The following is a 7553-nucleotide window of genomic DNA, read 5'->3' on the forward strand; positions in this document are numbered from 1 at the left end:
CAAAGCAACTATTTCAGTCATTGATCCGAGGGCACTTGACAGGGAAATCGCGCAGTACGACTGGCACACCTTTATATGTATTACATCTCCCAGTAACACGTACGAAAAGTTCGTAACCTTGCTTGAAGAATTCAAGAAAACTGCGACACGAATAGTTAAAATAAGGCAAACAAATTCTAATAAAAAATTAATGACAAAAGAAATCCTTGCCGCCATTAGAGAAAAAGATAAGCTTTGGGCCCGAGCAAAACGTGCCCCACAAAATGCAATTCTCAGAGCAAGCTTTAAAGAAAGTCGAAATAAGGTAAATGCGATGATACAGCTAGCTAAACGCAACCACACGCGGGATAAGTTTGAGGATGCGCGCTTCGATTCTAGAAAAACTTGGTTCTTAATTAACGGTATGAGAGGTTTTAATGTAGAATCCAGCAAGAACGAATACTTTTTTCCCAATTTTACTGGTCATGGTCTGAATATTGCCATTAGTGTCAACGACTGTTTTTCGCGGGTCCCAGGTGTTGCTCGAGCAACCCCTCGCATTTGTACGTTGCAGAATAACGTTGCTGATTCCGCTTATCTGCCCCCACTCCGTGAAGGTGGCCTCAAGTCAATTTTATTTGCGCTGAAAGCCAACCAGTCGCCTGCACATGATAGTTTTTCGATAAGTGTGCTGCACAGAAGTTTTGACCTCATTAAAGCTGTTCTTCTTTCCATTTTAAACCATATCATTAAGAGTGGCATCATTCTCATACAGTTGAAGAAGGCAGTAGTTTTTCCTTTGTTTAAGTCAGGTTCGCGAAATGAAATGGAAAACTATACACCTATCTCTGTTCTCTCTTGTATAGTTCAGATATTGGAGAAACACACTTTAAGTGTTATGACCAGTTTTTTATCGACACATGATGTTTTGTCCCCATCTCAGTATGGGTTTATTGGAGGCCGAGGTACTCAAACTTTGCTCGCGGATTTTTCTGATCTTTTAAACTATTCTTTCGATCGTAACCAGATTGCCTGTGGGTTATTTCTTGATGTCAGTCAAGCTTTCGATAGCGTTTGTCATACCCTCCTACTCGCCAAGGTACAAAGACTAGGTTTTCGGGGCAACTTTCTATGTCTACTTGAAAACTTCTTACTTGACAGAACTCAGGTTGTTCGAACTGGCAAACTTTCAAGTAATGTTTCTTTTCTTACGTCAGGTGTACCAAAAGGGGGTATACTGAGTCCTGTGCTGTTTAACATTTATGTTAACGACCTCGCTTCTGCTGCATCGTCTTCAATATTTCAACACGCCGATGACACGGTTCTTGTTTCTTATGCTTCTCATCATTCTGACGCCATAAACTCGCTTCAAGTTTCTGCAATAGAAACTACGAATTGGTTTACGGCTAATTCTACTGATGTTAATATAAAAAACACAGCTTATTTGCTTTCACAATCCGTTGAAAAAAGTTGACTTAACAAAATTTGTATTTCTACACACAGCGGCCTGCTTTTCTTGTTGTTGTATTCCTGTAAATTAGATCTCCACTGTGAAGTATTTAGGTCTGTATTTTGATAGCGACCTTTCTTGGAATTCCCACTTAGCTATCTGTGTAAAAAGAATTCGTGCTGTATCATTTTTGTTGTACAAATTAAGAACATTTCTTCCATTTTCGCTGGGAAAAAGTATTTTACATTCTCTTTGATATAGTGTGCTTAGGTACGGTATTACAGTATATGGTTACTGTGCTTTACGTAGGATAGAGATAGTCAATTCCAATTTGCGTTTTTTGCTGCGTACCTTTGCATATGACTTGTGTATTGAGAAAGAGGACAATGTATTCGAAACCTGGATGTTTCCCGATCTGCTTTCTCCTAAATGAAACGGTTATTTTAAAACATTTTTTGGACTAACACATTTAAAACTTGTTACACTTCCGCTCGGTCCCTGAGACCGAAGGAACGTTACGCAATCCCTCGTTGTGCCACGAGGTACGAGAAAAAAACACGTCGTTACTATGTGCCAGCTATATATTTAACACTTTGCCATCTCACTTTTTTGCGCATGCGCCGAAATATAAACTGAAAAAGTCTTCATGGCACATGCGTTAGAGCTTTCCAGAGATTTTGTGAATACCGCATGGTTATCTGTTCTTGGTTGGTACTCTGTGCTGTTATATATATACTTTTTTTTAACGCTTGCCGCCTGCGAGGCTCTGCCAGACAAGCCCGTTCCGGCTTAGGTAGGCCTGATTATGTACATGACTTTTGTTTGACTAATAATGATTATTATTAAATATTATATTATTAATATTATTAGTATATATTTAGAGGGGGAGAATGCGGCCTTTCCCAGCCATATCTAAAAAGCAGTGGCACTGCAATGAACTTCCGGGACTCGCGCTATCCCGGGTCGAGCTTTTGCGCGTGGTGAGGTGCGGAGGCTTCGTAGTATGCTTGAGCGCGAACACATATCGCTGTTGCACCTGCCGACTTTCGATCACAAACAGAGAGAGCACCAAGTGGTTACCACCGCTCCCCTCGTAGATGTTGTCAATTGCCTGCATCCAATTTCTCGGACCTTCCACCGAGATGGTGCTAATGGATACTGCTGTACGGCTTTATGGCGACATCGCGTTAGTCGAAACTAGCTCGTTTAAGAGGACGGTTTCGTGCGGTGTCGAGGACTCACTGGTTGTCTTCTTATCCCTCAGTGGCGTATTGCTCAAGTCGGGAAGAAGGTGACACATCCCAGCCAAGTTCTCCACAATGCCTTGTTTGGGAGGCTTTTGCCTTTACAGGCTTGGAGTATGTTGCAGATCTGTAGCCATGCGGATGAAATCCTGATGATGCAAATCAGGCGGATGCACGGTAAAGACTGCAGGATGAGCGGTGTCGCCCAGGTCGTTTATGACATACTGACTCGCAACACGAGACACCCTGGCGAACTCAGTCAACGAGCAGGCCGTCATGACGTGGCGGCCAGAGCCGTGGCGACAGGCACGCATTTTCATAAAGCGGGCGTCGTAGTTGGCTGAAGCCGCTGAACACAGTCACAAATGCTCCGCTCCAGCTTTCCCAGTTTCGGTGAAGGTCACCTTCATGATAGTGCCAAGGTCGAGCAGCATCGCGCAGGTGTTCTTGTGTAACAAACAACTTGGTGTCGTCGCTCCACGCGTGGTGAGTCGCAAGGCCGTCGATCAGCTTAAACCAAGAAAAAGCACCGTCCCTGAACAGCCGGAAGACCAGAACTGCCGTGTGGGCGGGCGATTGAAACGGGCTGGGAATGACATCGCGATGTTGCTGATACTTCTCTTTGAGGGCCTGTGCATTCCAAAAAGGGTGGCTCGCCATAGTCCGCAGAAGAGTCCAAAGTCCGCAGAGATCACAGCGCGTTCGGCGGAAGCCGCACCAAGTCTAGAAGACGTCAACAGGTGGGGCACGGCGCGGCGATGTCTCGTTCGCCTGGATACTGGGCTTTACTCCTGTTCGAAGCTCATGCTGGGACCCCGGCCTCACCGATGAAGTCGGGCAGCTGGCCTTTAAGGCGGGCTATGTCATGGCCACTGCTGAAGGCCGTCCCTGGGGCTCGATCGCCGCGAGGGAGGGCAGGTCCGGCGACTGGGTCGCCTCGGGGCTTGAAGAATTGTCGTTTGCGCCACTCGGAAGAAAGGAAGTTCTCTTCCAGAAACCTCAGTAAATTTCTATTTTTATTGTTAATGCATTTCTCGTGTGTCTCTGAAGAAAAGAAGAAAGGAAGAAGAAAGGAAGTCCTCTTCCTGAAACGCCAGTAAACTTATTCTTATTTTCTATGTCTTTCTCGATTGTCTCTCAGTCCGAATTTCACTTGGAACGCTGAAAAAGAGGTCGAGCAATGGCTGACGCATTATAGACGGGTGACTCGGTGCAACCTCTGGGATACCGCTGCACAACTGTCATACGTCGGCTTCTATAGATGGGACTTTTCTGGCTTCATTTCAGAACAGCGAAAGCAAGCTCAAAACCTGGGGCCATTTCGTCGAAGATATTTTATCATGCTTCGCGACTACGTCGGAAAGAAGAAGCGGGCTCAACAGACGGTGCCCTATCGCGCCCAAGGCTCTGGCAAGACGTGCACCACCTACACCTTAGAGGTGTTAAGGGTTTGCACACTCGTGGACCCGCAAATGTCTCAGACGATAAAGTGGATTACTTTTTAAAAAGTATTGCTGAACAGGTCTACAAGTTTCTAATAGGACGCGAAAAGTATGAATCGGCGTCAGATGTTGTCCAGCGTTGTTGCACCTTCCAGACGTTCAACAAGCGCGTATAACGCTGCAGGTGCGGGGCTTGGCTTATGTGAGTACCCGTGGCAAGCATTGATGTGAACACCCCGATGGACGTCGCTTTAACTATCTGGCACAGCTTCCGCGAGGAATCGCTGTGACACCACGACTCTCGCGCTGTACTGACGGCTTGGACGTTCGAGAAAGTTACGTGCTGCAAGATGTGCAGGCCCATACTCCATCGCCTTCAAATACTCATTCCCGTTATCCGAGCATTACGCCTCGCAATGAATGCCCACAGTGCCTTGAAAATTGCGACCCATCACGCTATAGTCCCGACGTTCAGCACTTCTCCCGGCGTCCTACACGTCAAACTTACGACCAACGTCCTCAGCGCCCAGCGTATGATCGCCGTTTTGATGGCGTCACCTTCCTGTTTTCTACAACTGTAGTTTGGAGGGCCACATTTGTCTCTAGTGCCGTCGTCGCCGCCAAGCGCCACAATACCAGCTAGCTGCCATATGGGACAGCCCGCATGTTACACATCCCCGCTAGGACACACGCCAGCCGCCAGCTTTGTTTTTCGAGGCACTGCCGCGGCGTGACTCGAGGATTCTTCGCAGATTAATGCCCCCCTCCCTCAGGGCAGCGGCGTCACAATCACCCCAGGGTTGGTTACCGCCTCCGGAAAACTAGGCAGCGCAGCCAATGGAGTTGTGTCTGGGGCACCACTTTCATGTGAAATGGCTCTTACTAGACAGCCTAACTTGGAACTACCTTGTTATGCATCTATGCTACAAAACACCGTGGAAGTATTAGTCGATGGCTCCCGAACAATAGCTTTGATCGATACGGGCGCAGCAGCGTCCATAATCAGCTATTCATTTATTCGTGTCTTGGCCGCAAGCCAGTGCGTCACTGGCACGAAATGGTAACATTTGGAGGTGTTGGTGGTGAGTCCCTGTGCCCACTTGGAATGTGCTCAGTCACCGTTTAGTTTGGTGACAACACATTCAGGGCACAATTTGCAATATTGCCACTGTCAACTAACTGATGGTATTGTCGGTCTGGCCTTTTTGAAGCGGTGTGGTGCCAGAGTTGAGTGTCGTGACGAGGAGATGTACTTGGACGGGGCAACACTACCTGCCCTCGTTCAGGATTCTTTTAGTGGTACCTCCCGCGCAGTGTGCATGTTGAGGGACACCATCATGCCGCGGCTTTAGCCGTATTTGAGGCAGCCGTTTGCGCGGAAACTGATATGAATAGAGTTGAAGCTTTTCTTGAGCCGATGCCCCTAAACTGTGCAAAGAAAAAGTATTGTTGGCTCGATCTGTTGTTTCGTAATCCAGGGAGGAACGTCGTGTCCACCATCAACTATTCGACCGAACCCACCATGCTTCCAAATGGGCTGAAACTTTCCGAAGTGATCGAATAGGTTTCAACCTCAGTGGCAGTTTTGACGGAAGCCATAAATCCGTCCACTGATCCTTGCCCGGTGGACCTAGCCGAATGGCAATGTATATTCGACGAATCCCTTTAAAAGCCCAAAAGTTCATTATTTTGTTTAAGCGTGTGAGACGTTTTTATGATCTAAAAGGACTTCCAACATCAAAAATATAAAGTCATAAAAAATTGGTTCACTAGGACGGACACTAGGACACACTGGGAAACACTGGGCACTGGCTGCCCGTATATCACTTGAACAAAAAAGCTATCGTAATCCCCATGATTTACAGTTGAAGTTAAGTCAAACACGTAAATTTTGTATTGCTATCATTCGTATTAACACAGAAATTGCGCAATTTCAGTTACCTGTCAATTGCCCATTGAGCCACAGGAGCTCGACGCGAATTGACACTCCTAAAATATGTATAATTTAGCTCATGGAAATGCGTGCTTCCCCCTCTTCTTTAATTTTGCAAGGTCCAGGATCTTTTGTCTGTCGATAGATGGTGTTAAACATCAAAAAAACCACAAAGTGTGAAAGAAAAATGTATCTTTTTTGTATCTCCAGAGCAACACAGGGCATCAAAGGGTTGACCAGAAAAAAACATTGCAACCTTGGTTTCAGTGCTTGCACGATACTGAGGCGCATTTGACTTCGGACGAAAACATCGATCTTCGTAAATACCGCCTGCACAGACCCGCCATTAAACCCGAACTGGGTCAGTCCAGCCAATACGGTAAAAGCCGTGCCGGATTTCACCATCTAAGCTCAGGAATATTATATTTTATTTATTTATTTTTTTATATTTATTTATTTTTTTTTATTATGTATTTATTTATTTATTTATTTATTACATATACCTACAAGGCCCATATGGCAATATTATAGGGGGGTTACAATCTTGATTCATAAATCAATCACAGAAAATGGGCAATACACAAAAAGGCAACATTACTTACAAATACAATGGCGGAGCATAATACACAACTGTTACATGTTACATCACAGAATTATCGATGGCAGTCTGAATATCAGATGCGGCCACTACTTCACTGGGTAGAGCATTCCAATCTTCGATCGTTGTATAAAAAATGAGTATTTAAAGACATCAATGCGGCACTGATACGGTCTATTTTTTCTTGGTTTGTCTCGCCTAGTAGTGATGTAATGAGGTTCTTTTATATTAACGTTTTTGTTAATTCCTGTTTTATCGCTTGGAATGTCAAATAAAAATTTTAACCTTAATACTTTCCTACGTGCTGCCAAAGTTTTCCATCCAAGTCCGTCAACAATACTCGAGCTTCTGACAGTGAAATTGTAATTGGTTGTGACAAAGCGTGCTGCTCGTTTTTGGACGCGCTGTAACTTATCAATATACTTATTAGTAAATGAATCCCATGATTGTCAAGCGTATCCTAGCACAGGCCTAATTTTAGTGACCTACAACATTTCCTTCAAACCTTTAAAGGCGTGCTTAAAGTTTCTCTAAAAAAATACAACAACCGGGACGCTTTCCCAGGAACTGTGTCCACATGCGCAAAACAATTCATAGTCGAAGAAAATGTGACACCCAGATATCTACCTTATCGCACATTTGCATGGCGGTTTTATTTATGCGGTATGAAGTAACTAACTTAGTTATCTTATTTGTAAATTTTACATGGTAGCACTTCTTTATATTCTATACATTTTCCATTTATCACAGCAACTAGTTAGAGCGTCCGGGTCAGTCTGCAAAATTTTAGCGTCATTTATGCACGTAACTAGAAGATATACCACACAGTGATCTGCGTACAGTCTAAAAGTAGTTTTAAGATATGCTGGCACGTCATTTATAAAGATTTGAAATACCAGTATTCTGA

Source organism: Haemaphysalis longicornis, unplaced genomic scaffold (assembly GCF_048455015.1).
Source record: "Haemaphysalis longicornis isolate Haplotype H1 unplaced genomic scaffold, Haemaphysalis longicornis Haplotype H1 scaffold_11, whole genome shotgun sequence".
NCBI lineage: Eukaryota > Metazoa > Arthropoda > Arachnida > Ixodida > Ixodidae > Haemaphysalis > Haemaphysalis longicornis.